The sequence below is a fragment of the Aotus nancymaae genome, unplaced genomic scaffold (genome assembly GCF_030222135.1).
Source record: "Aotus nancymaae isolate 86718 unplaced genomic scaffold, 86718_ANA_hifiasm-v0.15.2.pri h1tg000033l, whole genome shotgun sequence".
In the NCBI taxonomy this organism is placed as follows: domain Eukaryota; kingdom Metazoa; phylum Chordata; class Mammalia; order Primates; family Aotidae; genus Aotus; species Aotus nancymaae.
In genome coordinates this window covers 29,582,210-29,602,348 of record NW_026988447.1, presented here as the reverse complement: position 1 = coordinate 29,602,348, position 20,139 = coordinate 29,582,210, and the positions used below count along the sequence as shown (strand labels likewise).

At 34.3% G+C, this 20,139-nt stretch overlaps 1 long non-coding RNA gene across 1 annotated transcript; it reads left to right on the top strand.

Moving 5' to 3' along the window:
• Window positions 1–612: 612 nt before the first annotated feature.
• Window positions 613–19,546, top strand: LOC105710734 (uncharacterized). The gene is made up of 3 exons (XR_001105859.2): window positions 613–698; window positions 13,862–13,972; window positions 19,461–19,546. It is a non-coding gene; the product is annotated as an uncharacterized LOC105710734 (long non-coding RNA).
• The last annotated feature ends 593 nt before the right edge of the window (window positions 19,547–20,139 follow it).

Sequence of the window (20,139 nt, the reverse complement as noted above, 5' to 3'; positions counted from 1 at the left end):
TGAACCCTGAGTCAACATGTGAATTCCAGGTAGAGAAAAAGATAAACTCATCCTTTCTAACCCACTCCCATGAGCTAATTAACTGAGCACTCTTAATAAAAGGTCCTTTACATTGAGAATAAATTAGTTTGACAAAGAAAGAAGGATTGACATTTACTTGTGTATCACAGCTCTATTTCTCGATATTAAATAGGAAATTTTTATGGCTAGGTAAGGGTGGGCTGATAGCAGCCACATGAGGCTTTTCTTAGACTGTAGTTTTAGCAGTAGGTGGGACCCCAAATTCAGCTATTTCTCAACAGAGAGAAAACAATCTCTCTGCTCAGAATTACTCAGCCTTAGCACTACTGAAATTTGGGGCCAGATAATTCTTTGTTGCGAGGGACTGTTTTCTATGCTGCAGGATGTTTAACAGCATCACCGTCCTCTCTTCACTAGATGCAGTAGAATGTACCCCCACCCTTTGAAGTTGGGACAACCAGAAACGTCTCCAGGCATTTCTAATGTCTCCTGGGGAAAGGCCAAAATCAACCCCAGTTGAAAATCATTAATCTAGCTGATCTTAGTCCACCGTACGAACATCCAGAAGCAGTTTCAGATGATAAAAGTCATTGCTGGGAGATCTGTGCTCACAGATAGCATGTGATGCTTTCCTCCATCTGCAGATCAGAAGTATACCTTAAGTTGTTATACCAGAAGTAAGTTCTTTCTTCTCTACGACTAACATACTTTTAAGTCTATTTGTTAGAGACGGGGACTAGATTCTTATTGGCTCAGGGGCATAATTCTCTTAAGGAGATAAATGTTATAAACACTGGAAACTAAAAGGCTTTCATAGTATGTGTCTGCCAGTGGAAAAAAATGTACTCTTTCTTTTTAATCCTATTGTATAAATATTAGGAAAAAAACATATGCATGTCCTTTTTTCCTCATCACATGAGTCCAAATAATCACAAACAGAACTTCGTACCAACTGATCGGATTTTCTTAGAGTTCTCAAAGCAATGAGCTGACTATCACATACCACATATGCCCATATCAATTTGGGGTTCAGTTTTTAACAACTCAGACTTTAATAGTAAGCCTAACTTTTAACTCTTTGGCCACAGAAGACCACTGATATTTTCAGTAAAAGTATAAAATATCTTAGTGAAAATAATCTTGTCTATTATATCAACTTTATTCTCAACCAGCATTTCACAGAAACTTTCATTCTCATAAGATTTTTGTCTTTCTATATTCAATAAGGAAGATAACAAATTAAGCCAAGTACTTACAATAATTAAAACTATAAACAGAAATAAAAAATTTTGCCTGCTTTTTCATCATAAGTGCGGAATAAAATGATATAAACCTTTTATTCTTTAATATGTTTCAATGCCGTAATGTTTATCAAAGTCATTTCAATGCCATGACAATTCTGAAATTATTCTCTTGTAACAGTGGCTGGGCTTTAACTATAAAACAACTCATTGCTTATGTTATCAAGAAACAAATGTTAATGGTTTGTTATTGTCCATGTCCTTAACTTTTCTTTACTCAATTAGTCAATACTATACATTACATTTACAGGCTACAGTTTAAAACTGGTATTTCTGATTGGAATCCATCATCAGGAAATAATTTAATAGTAGTTAGTGTTTAAAACAAAAAATATTTCAAAAACTTTAAATTTTTTAGCACTCTTCTCTCATTTGCTTGATAACCTTGTAATTACTCTATTGATTCTTCTTTGAAACTTAAATTGTCACATAGCTCTAGAGGACTGTATTGCCGGAAAATACTTTATGTACTTCATGTACAGGTCTTTTTTTTTTTTTTTTAAACCAACTATTCCTTGAGGACATGAACTATTTCTTTGTATCCTATATGGAATGTTATGAACAATAAGTGTTCAATTACTATTTGTTGACAAAGCATAAATACACAATTCATATATTTGTGTATGTAATAGTTTGAAGAGGCTGTCATCTGATTTTACACTCCTCTAAGATGTAGTGGCAGAAAAATAGAAACTTTCCAGTAATGAGATTAAGAAGTCATGTATTATAGACAAGTTAATTTCACTTATGGTTTCTAGGTATTCTCATATATTAATATTAGCTTTTGAGTATGATACGTGATATTCAGCAGATAAACTGAAAAATATCAAATGTGTTTCAGATCTAACTTGACGTATAATGAACTTATTTATCTGACTTTATTTGGAGTTATTTTCAGGAAATAGAATCATTTCAAAATCTGGAAAATGCACAGAAAAAAATAGCTCTGCCTATGTTTTTGGCAATTGAAAATAAAATACAAATCAATAAATTCGTCAAATTAATTTATCTTAATATTTGAAAAATATTGCCTGCAGTATTTAATACTTTTGCAAGATAGAGTGACTTCCAATTTAAACCTGTATTTCAGGAAGAAGAAAATGTATCATATTATTTTCTCTGAAGATAGTCTTTTCATTACTGGTATATGACTCTGTGCTCATTTTCATATGTCAACTATCTCTTTCAACTGCCTTGGTGAAACTTTGGTAATTTTGTCTAAAATATTGGCATTAGATTATTAATGTCTGAGATAACTACCTACATTGAGCAAATTGACATTTGTATAGTTGGACCCAACACCATATCAGAGAGCCAGACACAGGCCCTAGTTGGAATCCTCTCTTCATGTCAAGGCTCTGCTTCTGATCAATCACTAGGCATAATGAAGAGCCAGGCATTTGTTTATTGACTCCCACTTGAAACCATAAGCCTTTCACAGTAGGTGGTTAAAGATTCACAAATTAAAATTATTTCTTACAGTACAATTTTATGTATGTGTTACATGTTTTAGAATTTAAGAAAAAGCAAGCAACTCTAACATAAAGTTTCACTGTACACTCTCCATTTATTAAATGCAAACTTAAAACATATATATGGCTGATGTTTTAACCCCGTATTCCAGTAAAGTTTATAGTCCCAATTGTTTGGTGGGCTCGACTCTTTAGGCATTCTAGGAAACTTCTTTTGGAAGAAGCTTTTTAGTCTGTGGTATATTTTATTGACTTACCCAGTAGTGCTGCACTTTAAATTTGGATTTCATCTGAGGAAAAAGATGGAACTCATTTGGACCAAGACACATGAATAATGTAAGTGATGGTTCTGGGCTGTGCCATTTTTGGCCCCAAATAGTCTGTGACTTTAATAGTTCTAAGATTGATTTTTGTTTTTGCATGACTCACATCTTTGCAAAAAAATTTGAGAGGTTTTCCAAAATCTTTGTGTAATGGAATAAACAGTCCCTCTCCCAAGTTGTCCATTTTAAAGGACAATGCTCCTTTGAAAGAGTAAATTTAGACATATATGTAAAAAGATATTATTTAAAGTCACACTTTGTACTTTCACTTAGGAAGAATAAGATGTCATCAAGATTGCACAGGAGCAGGATCTGGCTTTGTGGGTTTCAAATGGCTTCTCCGAGGTCTCCAAGCACATCGTGGGGTGGTATTGTGAAACTGTCATCATCAACGGCTTTTTAAAAATCTTTTTGAAAAACACCTTTCCCTGTGACCTTCCAACTTGGTTCTTACCCTTATTAAATTAATAGTTTATGTGATGTTTTGAGCCTTGTAATTACTAGGGCTTAAACAGTTAACATAAGCTAATAATTCCTTGTTTCCTTTACTTTTCTAGTAGGGAAGAGCTGGGCATTAAGCCAAGAAAGAAAACACTTATAATAAATCCAAAAACTGAATAAATACATCTTGTTTTCTGATGGTGTCCTAAATTGGTGACATTTTAAAATTGAGTCTAAATGTTTGTAGTAAAACTCAACAAAAAGTGAGTTCCTCCTAGAGAGACTGTGAAACCTCTATAACTGGACAACTGCAATTTGGGGGACTTTATTTCCATGGAAAATGAGAGCTCTCTCTAAACTTTTAAATTATATATCTAAATAAAGTACTTGTCTCTTGAGGCGAGGCCCACACTGACTTGAACATTGGAAGTTTTGAGTCACATTTCTTTTTTAGTCTAATTTAAGATAGTTGAGGAACTTAACCTTTCTCTTTTTTATTACAAATTTCTTAATAATAATAATTGGGGCTCCACGTAATGCATAAGGTGTTCAAATCCTTAACTAATAAAATCATAATAAAAAAGCATAGTTTCCAATTTATTAATACACTTATTTAATATACATTTATGAAGTTTTTTGTTGTTTGGACACCATGCTAAAAGTAGGAACTATAACTATAAAACAAAAATAAAGAGAGTTCCTACCCTGCGGATCTCATAGTTTACCAAAATCAAGACATTATTTGAGAGAATAATTATCTTATCATAAGCTATACATCTCAGGTTTATCTAAACCACCACATAGACATAAAGAAAATCAATGGTATTATCAGTATTACAGTCTTTGAAATAGACATTTATTTTTAAAAGTATATGTAAATTTTAATTTTTTAAGAATTAATTTTATGATTGTGAAATAGTATTATTGGATAATACCATAAATCTTTTTGATAGAAACCAATACTGTGGCTTAATTATAATTTCAGAAATTTAATTTATATCCCATAACTTTGTTCCTTTACACAAAATAAATAAAACCTACTATATCACCTATTTGATTGTTTAGTTTTCCCAGTAGAAAAAGAGGAAACTCTATTTTTACAAAACTAAAGCAAGCATATTATCCTTAATTAAGACTTCTCTAATAATTGACTATTTTTAATGTTGTGTATAAATAGATACTATATTTATTCTTTACTGATATGCTCTATACTTCCAACAGATATATTTTTCTTTACCAGATCTCTTATAAAGATGAGAAGTCAGAAGCCTCTGAAGCAGGTTCAATTTTTAAATACAATAATCATGGCAGATTAAGGAAGGTATATGGTGAAAAAGACTTGATAACTTACTGCAAAATGTATTGAAGAAACAGAATGTATTGTTAGAAACCCATCTAATTTTGTGTTTAATTTAACCAGTGAAAAATGTTTAACTAAGAACATATTTCTCTTTGTACTTTTAATTTTATGCAGTTGTAAGGAAAATTACGGTTCTTTTTATTTTTCTATATATTTTATGTTATATCTAAAAATGATATGTTTCTTCTAGAATGCAGTAAAGATTTTTTGTAAAAAAATAAAACTTCCTTTTATTTTCACACTTAAATCATGAATCAAAAATAATTTCAATGTATTAGATATATTAAAGTTTAGACAATTAACAGTACATAAAACATAACATTTGTTAAATGAGAATTTTGTTTGGTGTTTACTAGAACCACATTTTAAATAGGATTTTTCAGTTTACAATACTTAACAATGTCACTGATGTGTTCAGTCTCATCCTTGAGTGTAATTGAAAGCATTTTATTAACAATGTCAGCATGCCAAAAAATCTATAATGAAGGTACAGAATGGAACCTATTATAGACTATAGACTTGACAGTCAGTATGGCACATCCAAATTTATTTGGCTTCATATGTGTAGTTAGGGATAGCATGACATTGACCATAAATATAAAAGATATTGTGTACTACTAGGTCTTTTAAGTGAAAATACAATTTTCTCAACTCTTTTGAATGGCAATGTAGTTGACTGATAAATTTGACATATGCTGATAGTGAATCACAAGTTAAAGATAAATGAATTTCATATTATGAATAGAAAACAAATATGCCATTCTAGGAAACAAATGGTAATTCTAGATATGACATTGTAGAAATAAAAAGAAAAGGTTATTTTTTCTGAAAAATTTTATCAATGAAAAAAATAGGTATGCTGTATCTCAAAATAATAACAGGTATGTCATTGTGGTAACTGTTTTCATTACAACAAAACAAACCCAGGTAAATTGCGAGCAGTAGTTTAATATCTATGCCTTCTTTTTGCCTTTAATAAGTGACTATGGAATATTCAAAGGCAGTTTTAATAGTGATCTTGTAAATATAGTTAATCTGATAACTGCCAAAGCCCCTCATTAAATCTCCACTTTAGTTTTCATTGGTAAGTGTAATTAATAAATAGATCTGCCAAGTTTTATATAACTTCTTCTATCAAAACATTTCTAGGTTGACAACCTAGTATAATAGTCATTCAATTAATAATTGTGTCTGACTAAAAATGATTTGAACATGGCTTCTGATTTGCACAGTCTATCTTGAAAGATATTTTAGGATAAAAAGAAAATTATCACAAGAAAACTAAGATATTAAAAGATTTAAAGGGGAGGAAGTATTATTATAGTTTACTAATAAAAATCACCATTACAGATGTAGTATTTGCTTTGGGTTTTGAGGGATGAACAAAGTAAGCAATTGAAAAATATAAAATTAGAAATAAGGCTTTGAGAGTTGTCTTCCTTAAAGTTCCAAAACCTTAAAGTTCAAGGACTAGATCTGGTGGAAGTGACTCCATCATCCACGCTCTTAGAGAAAAAAACACAAATATACAGAACATATAATAATAAACAGTGCCAAAGCAGGGCAAAAGCAAATGTGGAGTGTACTACTTGTGTCCTACATTCTGATTTTAACTCAGATCTTAATCGGTATTGTCTTTTCAAGCTTGAATCTCATTTGCCACTAACTGCATGTTTATTACAGGAAAGAATATGACAGTCTGCAACTGAATTGTTTCTTGAAGAGTGACACAGTTGCCCTCAGATTAGGTGGCCTCAATTAATCCTGTGGTATAGATAAATAAGAGTTCAGCATTCATTACAATAATACTATTAATTTAACCCTCAATGATTCATTCCTAGCACATCTTTGCTGGTGTTTGCCTTTTCCTTCCCACATCTCAGGTAAAACGTTGTACCGGCAATATTGGAAGGGTTGCTATGCCCGTGTTTGTAAGCAAGAGAAAACATGCTCCCTTTTGAGGTAAAGCCACGTGAAGATATCTAAGGAGCACTTCATCCTAGAGCTTTGTACTAACTCACTGAGCTTTGTACTCAGGGTTCACGTCTTGGTCAGTACCTACCAGAAGAATATCTTTGGATAAGCTGTTTAACCATTACATGTGATAGTTAACGTTTATTGAGTTCCTGCTATATACTAACCACACCAATAAGTATTTCACTCTGATTTTCTTAAATCTGTATGACTCTTTAAAGAAGCTATTGAATCTTCTGTTTTATGGTGAAAGCAACTGATGATAATCAAAGTTTAAATTTGGTCTAACCTCAAATCACTTAGTCTTAATTGCTACACTCAACTACCTTCTTTTTCTCAAATTATCGTAAATTTGTTCTTTGACACTTCACATTTCATTCTTTTCATCCTCATAGAACCTGGCTCTGTGGAATATCCCTCTCACCACTCTTCTAACCTCATAATCTTCTGATTTCTCATCAATATCTAGGAGCCAAGTTTTTCCTCCCTCAGAAGTCTCCTTTCTTTCTCAGACACATTGTCACTACACAGATTTCATCAAAACTAGTTTCCTTCTCAACCTGCTGTTGAATACAATTTGGTATCTGACCCATCACTCCGGGAAAATAAGCAGATTCTGCAAACTTCAAACAATGACTTTTTTACTAAACCATATAAACTCTAGTTATCCTATTTGACTTTTGAGTATTCTTCTTGGCAGTATGTCACACTCTACCACACTCTTCTCAAACCATGCAAAATAGTGGTTAATGCATAAGCATTGAATTTACTTCACATGTATTTAAATCCCAATATCCCAATTCCATATCTTTTTTTTTTTTTTTTGAGATGGAGTCTTGCTCTGTGGCCAGGTTGGAGTGAAATGGCATGATCTCAGCTCACTGCAACCTCCGCCTCCTGGATTTGAGCAATTCACCTGCCTCAGCCTTCTGAGTAGCTGGGACTATAGGCGCCCACCACCACCACCATGCTTGGCTAATTTTTGTATTTTTAGTAGGGTTGGGGTTTCATGTTGGCCAGCATAGTCTCAATCTCTTAACCTCATGACCTACTGTCTCAGCCTCCCAAAATGCTGAGATTACAGGCATGAGTTACCACCCCCAGCCACCAGTTCCATTTCTTAGTTCAAATTCTTTCTTTTGAAAATTCATATAGCTCTATTTATGGGAGACAAAACACACGTATATAAAAACATGTTTGCAAGCAGGTAATTAAAAATAAGAAGCAGGCCTGATATGGTGGTTTACTCCTATAATCCTAGCACTTTGGTAGGCCAAGGCAGGAGCATTGCTTGAGACCAAGAGTTCAAGACCAACCCGACCAACATAGTGAGACCCTGTCTCTAAAAGATAAATAAATAAATAAAATAAATAAATAAAAAGAAGCAGCAATGGAAAGTGACTGGTGGCTACTTCACATTGGGTTAGTGTATGTGGCAGGAGGGTAGGGTACTTGTTTGGGCTGATACACGAAGAGGAGCTGGTCACATGAAGAGTACTGAAAAGATAATCCCAGGTCAGTCAAAGGGAACAAGCTTGGTATTATTGAGGAATTGAAAGAAAGTCGGTGTGTCTGGAGAAGACTGAACAGATAGGAGAGTGGTATAACATGGTCAGAGAGGTACGCAGATGCTAGAAGATGCAGAGCTTTGAAAATAGTCTGTACCTTTTTCTTTTTGCAATAGAAAGTCATGGAGGAGTTTTAAACTAGAAACAGTACAGCCTTATTTATACTTTTAAATACTTACACCTGATATGTATGTAACATAGCAGAACTTAATTAAGGAGTCTAAATAGAAAGCTGGATCTCATTTAACTATAAATTTGAAATACTTGAGAAAAAACAAGACTGGATATTCAGACTTTGCTTTTCTTTTTTTTTTTTTTTTTTTTTTCAGTTTTTATTTATTTATTTATTTATTTTTTTTTTTTTTTTAATTGCATTTTAGGTTTTGGGGTACATGTGAAAAACATGCTAGGTTGTTGCTTAGGTGCATACGTGGCAGTGTGATTTGCTGCCTTCCTCCCCTTCACCCATATCTGGCATTTCTCCCCATGCTATCCCTCCCCAATTCCCCACCCCCCCACTGTCCCCCCCACTCCCCCACAACAGACCCCCATGTATAGTGCTCCCCTCCCTGTGTCCATGTGTTCTCCTTGTTCAACACCCGCCTATGAGTGAGAACATGTGGTGTTTGATTTTGTGTTCTTGTGTCAGTTTGCTGAGAATGATGGTTTCCAGGTTCATCCATGTCCCTACAAAGGACGCGAACTCCTCGTTTTTAATGGCTGCATAATATTCCATGGTGTATATGTGCCACATTTTTCCTGTCCAGTCTATCATCGATGGGCATTTGGGTTGGTTCCAGGTCTTTGCTATTGTAAACTGTGCTGCAATGAACATTCGTGTGCATGTGTCCTTATAGTAGAACGATTTATAATCCTTTGGATATATGCCCAGTAATGGGATTGCTGGGTCAAATGGAATTTCTATTTCTGTTTCTAGGTCCTTGAGGAATCGCCACACTGTTTTCCACAATGGTTGCAGACTTTGCTTTTCTATCAAGAGAAAGACAAAAACTGAGCTCAATTATAGATAAGCATCTAAAGCATTCAATTCCGCTATTTGATTCTAATGGGTTCTTCTCTATCGTCTACTGCATTTATGGATTAAGACTGGAAGATTGTGCGTAGTCTTCCTGCCTCAGTGTTGGTGGGAATCCTCACCCCACTCATTAACAAATAATTTAGGGAACTTTTGTGAACAGTCAAGGGATTTCCCTTATTTGCTTTGTGATTGCTAAAAGGATCAATGTGTAAGTACCCAGTACAATATTTGGAACACAGCAGCTGTTTTAGGTATAGATATAATTATATAGACATATAGATAGAGAATGCCCAATATTTTATTGAATTCTTTTTGTATTTCTTGCATCTTTATTCTATCATAATACAAGTTAGTTTGTTGTTGTTGTTTTTGAGACAGTCTTACTCTTGCCCAGGCTGGAGTGCAGTGGTGCAGTCTTGGCTCACTGAAATCTGCACCTCCTACATTCAAGCAATTCTCCTGCCTCAGCATCCCTAATAGCTAAGACTACAGGAGCGTGCCACCACAGCCATCTAATTTTTGTATTTTTAGTAGAGACAAGGTTTTACCATGTTGGCCAGGCTGGTCTTGAACTTCAGATTGCCCGTGATCCGCCTGTCTCTGCTTCCCAAAATGCTGAGATTACAGGCGTGAGCCACTGCATCCAGCTACAAGCTAATTTGAAAACTAAAATTTAATGTAAACTGAGAATGTGATAATAACATCTTCAATTTTACATTGATTTATAGTGTTCATTCCTCAAAAAAAAAACTCAAATAATACAGAGAAACCTACTATTTGTTCATTAGTCCCATTTCACAGGTAAATAACCAGATCAGTCAAGGCCTTGGAAAGATACAAAGACAAATAAATATACTATCATAGCTTTTTTTGGAAGAACAGGATAAAACATAATATTTAGCTTCTAAAATATGAACATACTTTGTCATATTGTAAATTCTAAGTTCTGGAAATATAGGTAGAAAAAAGTGTGTTACAAAGCAGCTCTAAAGCTTCTTTAAACTCATACAGCTGCTCAGCTCCAATCCCAGACTCACAAGGTCTTTCATATATTTGATTGCCTCACATTTTATAGGATTCCAAGCATTTATCAAGGAAAAAAAAAAAATCTTTGAAGTATTACAAATAGGTAGCCCAGTAGGTCATCCTAAGCAATATAGAAATCTCAGCTGCCATAAGCAAAATGAAAGGTATATGGCATTACACATAAATTGTTTAGTTGTATGGCAAAAGATATCAATAACTAGGATATAGAAAATGTTACCTTGAAAAATATTTGTGGCACAAATAGCAGACATGGGATTAATATGCTCACTATACAAATGACCAATACAAGCTAATTAAAAGATAAATAATTAATAACAGTGGCCAAAATACACAGCATTTCACACAAGGAGATCCCAGATGGCTAATAACATATAAAGAGATGCTTAGTATCTATAATCAGAGTCAGATAAATGCAAGTTAAATAAATATTTGAAATATTATTTGAAAAAGAAATAGCCACTAGTGATAGGTAGAATTCTCATATTGATCATTACAGTAGAAATTTGGGAGATTTTTGGAAGTATTCTGGGAACTGGCATTAAAAGAAAATTACAGTAGTTGCTGAAATTTAAGATACATAATCTTTGACTTGGAAATCCTTTCCTGTGAAATGGCCTTAAGGTAATAAAATATTCAGTATGTAAGAACTTAAGTGCAGAAATGTTTAATACAAGAGATTTTATGTGCAAGGATTTTATTATATTTGCTTATAGCAGAAAATGAAATAATAAGGGTGTTGTTTGATAGTTGTATCAAATCTGTACTACTGAAATACTAGCAGATATTTAATGAAGTAAGGGTATAGTGATTTGTTGAAAAACAGAGCCATTATAATTTTATACTGAGCAAATCATTATATAAATTATAAATATATGTGTAAGTGTGTATAACAGCCTTTATCATAAAAGGATAACCATAAACCTTCACAGAGGTGTGCATATTTTATGAGTATTTATAGGATAATTCATAAATGTATAGAAAAATACAAGTCAATGCTGTTATTATTGGTTATTTCAGTAAGGTGGAAAAGTTTAAGCATATTTACCTGACATTTTGACTGACTTGTTAGCTTAAATAAGCGTGTACTACTTTCATAATTATTTTTACAGAATAAATATAATGATGTTCCTCAATTTTCAGAAGAAAATGTTTTATTACTTCTCTAGCTGTAGTGTTCTCCAGCTGTAGTCTCACTTCCAAACTTGCTCTTTTATAATCACTTCCATCATGAGTTGTTTATTTGTAAATTTCTGTGATCCATGGAATCTCAATTCAATTTCAAGATTAAAACATCTCAAGTGTATGGTTTACGCCCCACAGAGCCCTAAAATGACTTAGAATATGCAGCCCTTTGGTAGCTAAGACAAACACAAGAGCAATGTCTTTTAAAGAGACAAGAATTGCAGCATCACTTCTGTAAAAAACGTTTTTTCTATTTCAAGTTTCTCTTCTTTCTCTGAATATTACAAAGCACTGCAATATAATCAAATAATCAAACGATGCTTATTTACCATTGTAATATACCAGTGCTCTACAAGCCAAGGTACAAAAGAAATTAAGCAGCCATTATCACTTTATCCCTGCTGCTTAGAAACTAATAAAAACACATTAATAATAAACTGTAGTCAAATATAAAGGGCTGTGTAACAAGCTAAAGCAATAGGAAAAGTAAATATTGTACAATTAAATACACACCACCGCAAAATTCTCATCACTAGGACTGGTATGGCCACAGAAAGAGCCAAACTTATGTTTATAGAAAAGAGAACAAAGGAGGTCAAACTCTATATGTAAAAAAAGACATAGAGGTTTTATCAGGACACATAAAGATCTCATATTAAATGACTGATTCTTACATAAGGAATAGGGTGAGTATGTCAATTCTTTAACAAAAACAAATTAACTTACAAAAATGTCCCACAATGCAAACACACAAACACCATTTTCACGTTCTCTGCAGGACAGAGTCAAGCAAACAGAATTGACCATTCCCTAAAATTTTCCAGGTACACTAAATTTTATAAACGGATGTGTTTACTGACAGTAGAAAGGATATAAACAATAAGTAAAACTCAGTCACTTAGAATTTAAAGGGCATAAAGCATTATGTTAAGTTTGAAGAGTAAGGCAGGATGTCAAGAACACCCATAACATAGGTGTTATATGAAAAGATCTGAGACAAAACCCACTGCTGACAGCCAGTTCTCCACGTGTCTCATATTTCTTTACATTTTCTGAGACAGAGTCCTGACTGCCTTTGTACAAAACTGTCATTTTAAGAGTGTTTGTATAGCAAAAAGCCCTGGAAATTAAAGGTGGTGTCTTCCTCTAGAGCAAAGAGCAGGCATGCTGATTGCCTAGTATAAGATAATGACTCCCTTTGGTAAAAGGATAGGCATGCCTGTTCTCCTTTGTAAAAATTCTGAGTTTCCTAAGGTTAAGGTTCCTCTCTGTAATGCAACCACCTGGGTCTATTCACACGTCTCTGTGGGACTTTGGACAAGGGAAACATGCAAACATGCTGCTCTGCTGCTTACTGACCAAAAGTAAAGTCCTTTGTCTCTGACACAGGAGTTTCATCTCCTCCCTGATCTATGATATTGTACTGGGTTAACTTGTTAGCTTACAAACGGTGTAAAACTTCAGACTTTTCATAGTTGTTTACATTATTCATTAGAAGGCTGAAATTACAGAGAATGCTTTTGGGAAAAAGGAAGATGAGGGCCTTTTGGGCCAAATAAGGGGATTCAGTAGAAGTCAGGGGATTTATAGCAAATATACGATATTTTACAAAAGTATTCATCTACAATAGGTTACAAGTATTAGACAGAAAGGGAGAGAAAGAGCAGAAGAGAGGGAGGGAGAGGCAGAAGGAAGGAATCGGGAGAGGGTAGGGCCCTGTGGGGCCCTTTCCCACTGATTTTTAAAAGCACTGCTCTAGAATTCTAAATCTAAAAATTTATGTTGATAGTTATAACAAAAAGATGCTCTTAGTTTGAGAAACTTAACAATATGGTACAGTTATGGTTAATAAACGTTCTAATATAAATAATGTATGTGGTTTTAATATTGTGTTTGCCTAAAATGTTTTGACTGTAAAAAGTGCTACATCTGCAAATTTCAGCTCTAGGCTTTTCATTATTTCTCATTAACAAGATTGACTCAGATAACCTCTCCAAAAAAATTTGACTTATCATTTTAATATTTGCTAACAAAATCATTCAGTCTCTTTGCATATCCTTTTATATGTGTATTATGTGTGGCAAAGTCATATTATGTGTATAACTCTATGATCTTTATTCTCCTTCTCTATAGGAAGGACCCAAATCAAGAGATTTACTACAAGTTTGAAATGATCATTTTAAGTCAATGATGAAGAAATTCTGATTTAGTTAAGTCACCAAAATATATTGAAAACTTGCTAAGGTAAGCAATATTATTATAATTTTGCAGACCTTTTGAGACCTTATTGATGAAAGACTGGGAAATACCTTAAATGAGACATTTTGGTTCTTACAGTGTCAAAGGCCACATTTTTTAAAAGTTTCATCAAATTCTCTCAAAAAAAGTAAAAGAGATGATAGAGAAGAATAATGAACATATTCATGTGCTAAGTCTCATACTGAGTCTTTTCAAATTCTATGGCTTACTGGAGCTTTCTTATTTTTTAAAGTATTCTTTGGTTAACACTCATTAACCATACCCTGCTGATAGCAAGAAATAAATTTAATAGGCAGCTGAGTGAGAAGGAATGTAGCAGAGCTGAAATTGCCCTAGACTAGTGATGCAGAGATTTATCTTTCTCCAAATCCACTACAATACATGTACCAAATAAGACGTATATTAAAACCCTTTAGGTGCTTTTGCATATATTATTGAATACAAAAGATGCACTCCAATAAGTATTGATCAGCTTATAAAATATCCAAAAACAATATATAAATGCATGCGTATGTGTAAAAGAAAGAGAGAAAATGTGTACATGTGATAATATGTGTATATATAACTATACACCTACATATGCATATACTACATACACATACACACATACAAAACAAACATACATTTGTAACATTAATCTGCTGAACTCAACATTCAATCCATCAGAATCATTCTTTATCTTTGTAAAGAATTATGTATGACATTGCCAGAGTGGAAATGAAATGAATTATCATCAAAAATTTCACCAGTAAGATTTCATGGGCTGGGCATAGTGACTGATGCCTGTAATCCCAGCACTTTGGGAGGCTGAGGTGGGTGGATCACAAGGTCAGGAGTTCGAGACCAGCCTGGCCAATATGGCAAAACCCCGTCTCTACTAAAAATACAAAAATGAACCGGGTGTGGCGGCGGGCACCTGTAATCCCTGCTACTCAGGAGGCTGAGGCAGGAGAATTATTTTAACCTGGGAGGCAGAGTTGCAGTGAGTCTACATGATCATAACATTGCATTCCAGTCTGGGAGACAAGAGCAAGGCTCTGTCTCAAAAAAAAAAAAAAAAGATTTCATGAAGAGTTGTGATCCTACTACAAAAAAACTCAAGTTCTCTCTGCTTCTTAATTAGTGTTTAGACAGGATTCTCAGCTGGCTCTGTCATCTAGCCCATGGCAAAAATATTACATAGGACTATATCAATTAAAATATAATCCCTCTGAGTATGGATGTTATTGAAAACATAGACAATCTTCATCCTATATGAAGGTTGTGCTCTAAAATTTTCTTTTAATTCAGCCATTTGGAACTCAAATGCTTTTCTCTATGTAAGTTGTATAGTGTAGTGTTCTTTATTTTTCCGGGGAGGCCACAAATAGCAATTCTGTCCATAAGATGACTAAGTATGATGGTGAATTCTATTTCAATTGCACTTAATTATTATTCTGTAACAAGTGAATTCAAAATAGCATGTCTTCCCTTTCTGAAGGATTGGGGCTCTCTATCTCCCATCAAGGTGTTGTTTAATCAGAAGGCTGGCTCTCTGGCAAAGAGTGTGAGTTGGTTTAGAGGTTTTTTATATTCCAACAGATTGCCTGTATTTTTGTAGCAGTGGATAATTGGTTTTTTTTTTTTTTTTGAAGTTAAAAATATAAATCTCTGGTTTAAACACTGACAGATATGCTCCCATTATGTCCTACATACTGTGACAGGTACTGAAGAAAAAACATAGAGGTCAAAAACACTGGCTAGGCTTTAAGGGCATTGGAAAAGCAGGAAACTCAGTACTCACAGTTATCTGTTGCACAAAATACTCAACATATGGTAATAAATGAGGCTGAAGAAAATGTGAGCTGAGGATATTTCATATGGTTTCTTGCAAAATTTTTCAGGCTAAAAATTTTACCTGTATATAGGTTTTATTAAGATGTCACTGAAAGTAATGGACATACACTTTGGAAGGTTTAATACCGTCAATATCATACAAAATGGGCAAAAACTGGAAGCATTCCCTTTGAAATGTGGCATTAGGCAAGGATGTCCTCTCTCACCACTCCTATTCAATATAGTATTGGAAGTTCTAGCCAGAGCAATTAGGCAAGAAAAAAAAGGTATTCAATTAAGAAAGGAGGAAATCAAATTGTCTCTATCTGCAGACTACATAATTGTATATTTAGAAGACCCTATCATCGCAGCCCCAAATCTTCTTAACTTCAGCAGAGTCTCAGGATACAAAATCAATGTGCAGAAATCACAAGCATTCCTATACACCAATAACAGACTAACAGACAGCCAAATCATGAGCGAACTACCATTCACAATTGCTAAAAAGAGAATAAAATACCTAGGAATACAACTAACAAAGGTGTAAAGGAACTCTTCAGGAAGAACTACAAACCACTGCTCAAGGAAATAAGAGAGGACACAAAAAGATGCAAAAACATTACATGCTCATGGTTAGGAAGAATTAATATTGTGAAAATGGCCATACTGCCAAAAGTAATTTATAGATTCAATGCTATCCCCATCAAGCTACCTATGACCCTCTTCACAGAGCTGGAAAAAACCACCTAAAACTTCAAATGGAACCAAAAAGGAGCCCACATAGCCAAGATAATCCTAAGCAAAAAGAGGAAAGCCAGAAGCATCATGCTACGTGACTTCAAACTATACTACAAGACTACAGTAATCAAAACAGCATGGTACTGGTACCAAAACAATGATATAGACCAATGGAACAGAACAGAGGCCTTGGAGGCAACACCACAAATCTACAACCATCTGATCTTTGACAAAGTGGACAAAAACAAGCAATGGGGAAACAGTTCCTGTTTAATAAATGGTGTTGGGAAAACTGGCTAGCCATGTGCAGAAAGCAGAAACTGGACCCCTTCCTGAAACCTTACACTAAAATAACTCCAGGTGGATTAAAGACTTAAACATAAGACCTGACACCATAAAAATCCTGGAAGAAAACCAAAGCAAAATCATTCAGGACATAGGCATAGGCAAGGACTTCATGACTAAAACACCAAAAGCATTGGCAACAAAAGCCGAAATAAACAAATGGGACCTAATTAAACTCCAGAGCTTCTGTACAGCAAAAGAAACAATCATTAGAGTGAACTGCCAATCAACAGAATGGGAAAAAATTTTTGCAATCTCCCCATCTGACAAAGAGCTAATATCTAGAATCTACAAAGAACTTAAAAAGATTTACAAGAAAAAAACAAACAAACCCATCCAAAAGTGGGCAAAGGATATGAACAGATACTTTTCAAAAGAAGACATACATGAGATCAATGAACATATGAAAAAATGCTCATCATCACTGGTCATTAGAGAAATGCAAATCAAAACTACATTGAGATACCATCTCAAGCCAGTTAGAATGGTGATCTTTAAAAAATCTGGAGACAACAGATGCTAGAGAGAATGTGGAGAAATAGGAACACCTTTACACTGTTGATAGGAGTGTAAATTAGTTCAATCATTGTGGAAGACAGTGTGGAGATTCCTCAAGGACCTAGAAATAGAAATTCCATTTGACCCAGCAATCCCATTACTGGGTCTATACCCAAAGGATTATAAATCGTTCTATATATTTTTTATGCACATGTATGTTCACTGCAGCACTGTTTACAATAGCAAAGACCTGGAATCAACCCAAATGCCCATCGATGATAGACTGGAGAAGGAAAATGTGGCAAATATACACCATGGAATACTATGCAGCCATAAAAAGATGAATTCTTGTCCATTGTAGGGACATGGATGAACCCGGAAACCATCATTCTCAGCAAACTTACACAAGAACAGAAAATCAAACACAGCATGTTCTCACTCATAGGCGGGTGTTGAACAATAAGAACACATGGACACATGGAGGGGAACATCACACACTGGGATCTGTTTCGTGGTGGAGAACTAGGGGAGGGACCGAGGGAGGCGGGAAGGTTGGGGAGGCATAACATGGGGAGAAATGCCAGATATAGTGACAGGGTGATGGAGGCAACAAATCACATTGCCACATATGTACCTATGCAACAATCCTGCATGATCTGCACATGTACCCCAGAACTGAAAGTACAATTTAAAAAAGTAGTAGGTTTGAAAGTTTGGAAAGGAGAATAACTATTAGAGGACCAGTTAATTTATTGTGTTGGTTCAGTCTCTCTCCTTAAAGTTGAGGAAGAATGATCAAATATCTCCAGTGTAAAAATAAAATCCTATATAGACACAAAATTGCTTTATGAAATTTCATGTATAATTGTTTCATTAGACAAAGGGTATTACTAATAAGACATCAATATTTACAAGAATTCCTGCATCTAAGGTATGCAAGAAAGCTCAAATATTTCACTTTAGATAACTTTATTCCTTTATAGTAGGCATCTAACAGCAAATAACTATCATTTGAGGAAATGTATCTTTTTCTTAATCTGTCACAATGATGTATAATCAACCTGTATGGAAATATATAAAACATAGGTAAAAATACTTTGAAAAATATGTGATTTCTTCTTTCTGTTATACAGAAAACATAGTAGTTGCATAGAATATTACAGATATGTGAGCTTTGGAAGTCTGAAAATAATTTTCCTGACTAACAAAAATTCAAGTTACTAGGAAAATTAAAGAAGATCAGTGAAACCAAGAGATGTTTTAAGAAATCATAATATTATTCATACTAAGGCAAGTCTAATCTTTTGGATCACTGAGATTTTGCTTGGTGTTGCTGCTTATAAGAAGATATTCTGCTCCATGAAGAAATGTGATAATTAATAATTTAGTGGCAACTTATATGCTATCAAACTGGCATTTTCCTTTTCCACACTTGAAGCTATTCAAGCATGGTGGTTTATGACAATTGTCTTTTTCTAACACAAGAAGAAAAAATAAATAGGTTTCTTTATTCCTCCTACACATACACACACACACACACACACAAACACACACACACAGACAGAGTTACAAAATATGGCTAAAAATCAAATATGTTTAAAGATGTATCTTTTATTTTCAAATCGAAATTGAAATTTTTTAAACTGTTCAAGTAAAATTTTTTTGACATAGAAAAAACACAAAATGTGATCAGCTTACTAGGTGTCACTTTCTTTGCAAGTTGAAAGCTATGTAATTTCGGACACTGAATCTTTATAAAATATAATATTGAGATATCTGATCTCTGATGATTTTCTTTCCAGGCCCCTGACCAGACAGTCAAGTCATTAGTCACTGCCAGAAATCTGCACATATTCCCACAGTCAGCCACTTTACCTCTATATAAAAAGAATGGTTAGTAATATAATTTGACTGTGTCCCCACCCAAATATCATCTTGAATGATAGCTCCCATAATTCCCACATGTTGTGGGAGGGACCTGGTGGGAGGTAATTGAATCATAGAGGTAGGTCTTGCTCATAATAGTGAATAAAGATCTGATAATAATAGTGAATGCATCTGATGGTTTTATAAACAGGAGTTCCCCTGTGTACGTACGCTCTCTTGCCTGCCACCCTGCAACATAAGATGTGACATTTTCCTTCTTTGTCTTCCACCATGATGGTGAAGCCTCCCCAGCCATGTGGAACTGTGAGTCTATTAAATCTCTCTTTTTTTTTTTTTATTCACCCAGTCTCAGGTAAGTCTTCATTCTTTATTAACAGCATGAGAACTAATTCAGTTAGGCATACTACTCACAATTCTGCTCAATAAGAAGCTATTTTTCTCACTGCCTTTTAAAACCACCTATGAATGTGACTGTAATGTCACAATCCATTCTTAGCTGCTTCTTTCATGTCAATATGACCTATCCATAAATTAGAAGTTGGGCATTTTCCTTCTTTATCAGCTGCTAGTATCACCCCCTGTAGGTGACAACTGAGGAAGAGGTTTTGGTGCTACCGTAATGGGTAATCTAGGAGTCTGGGCTGCCTGTCCTTCAGCTTATCCATTGCTTACTATTCTCTGCTCAATCTCAGATGTACAATTTCCATTTTTGGATGAACTGCTATTTCATCCTATTCAACTTTATGACTTGGAACTGCTGACATAACTCAGATCATAGGGACAGTTCTTTGATGCATACTCACTTGGTGGCCTATCATCAAATGTTTCATGTCTACAAAAGCCCTGTAACATGCCAAGAGCTACTTCTG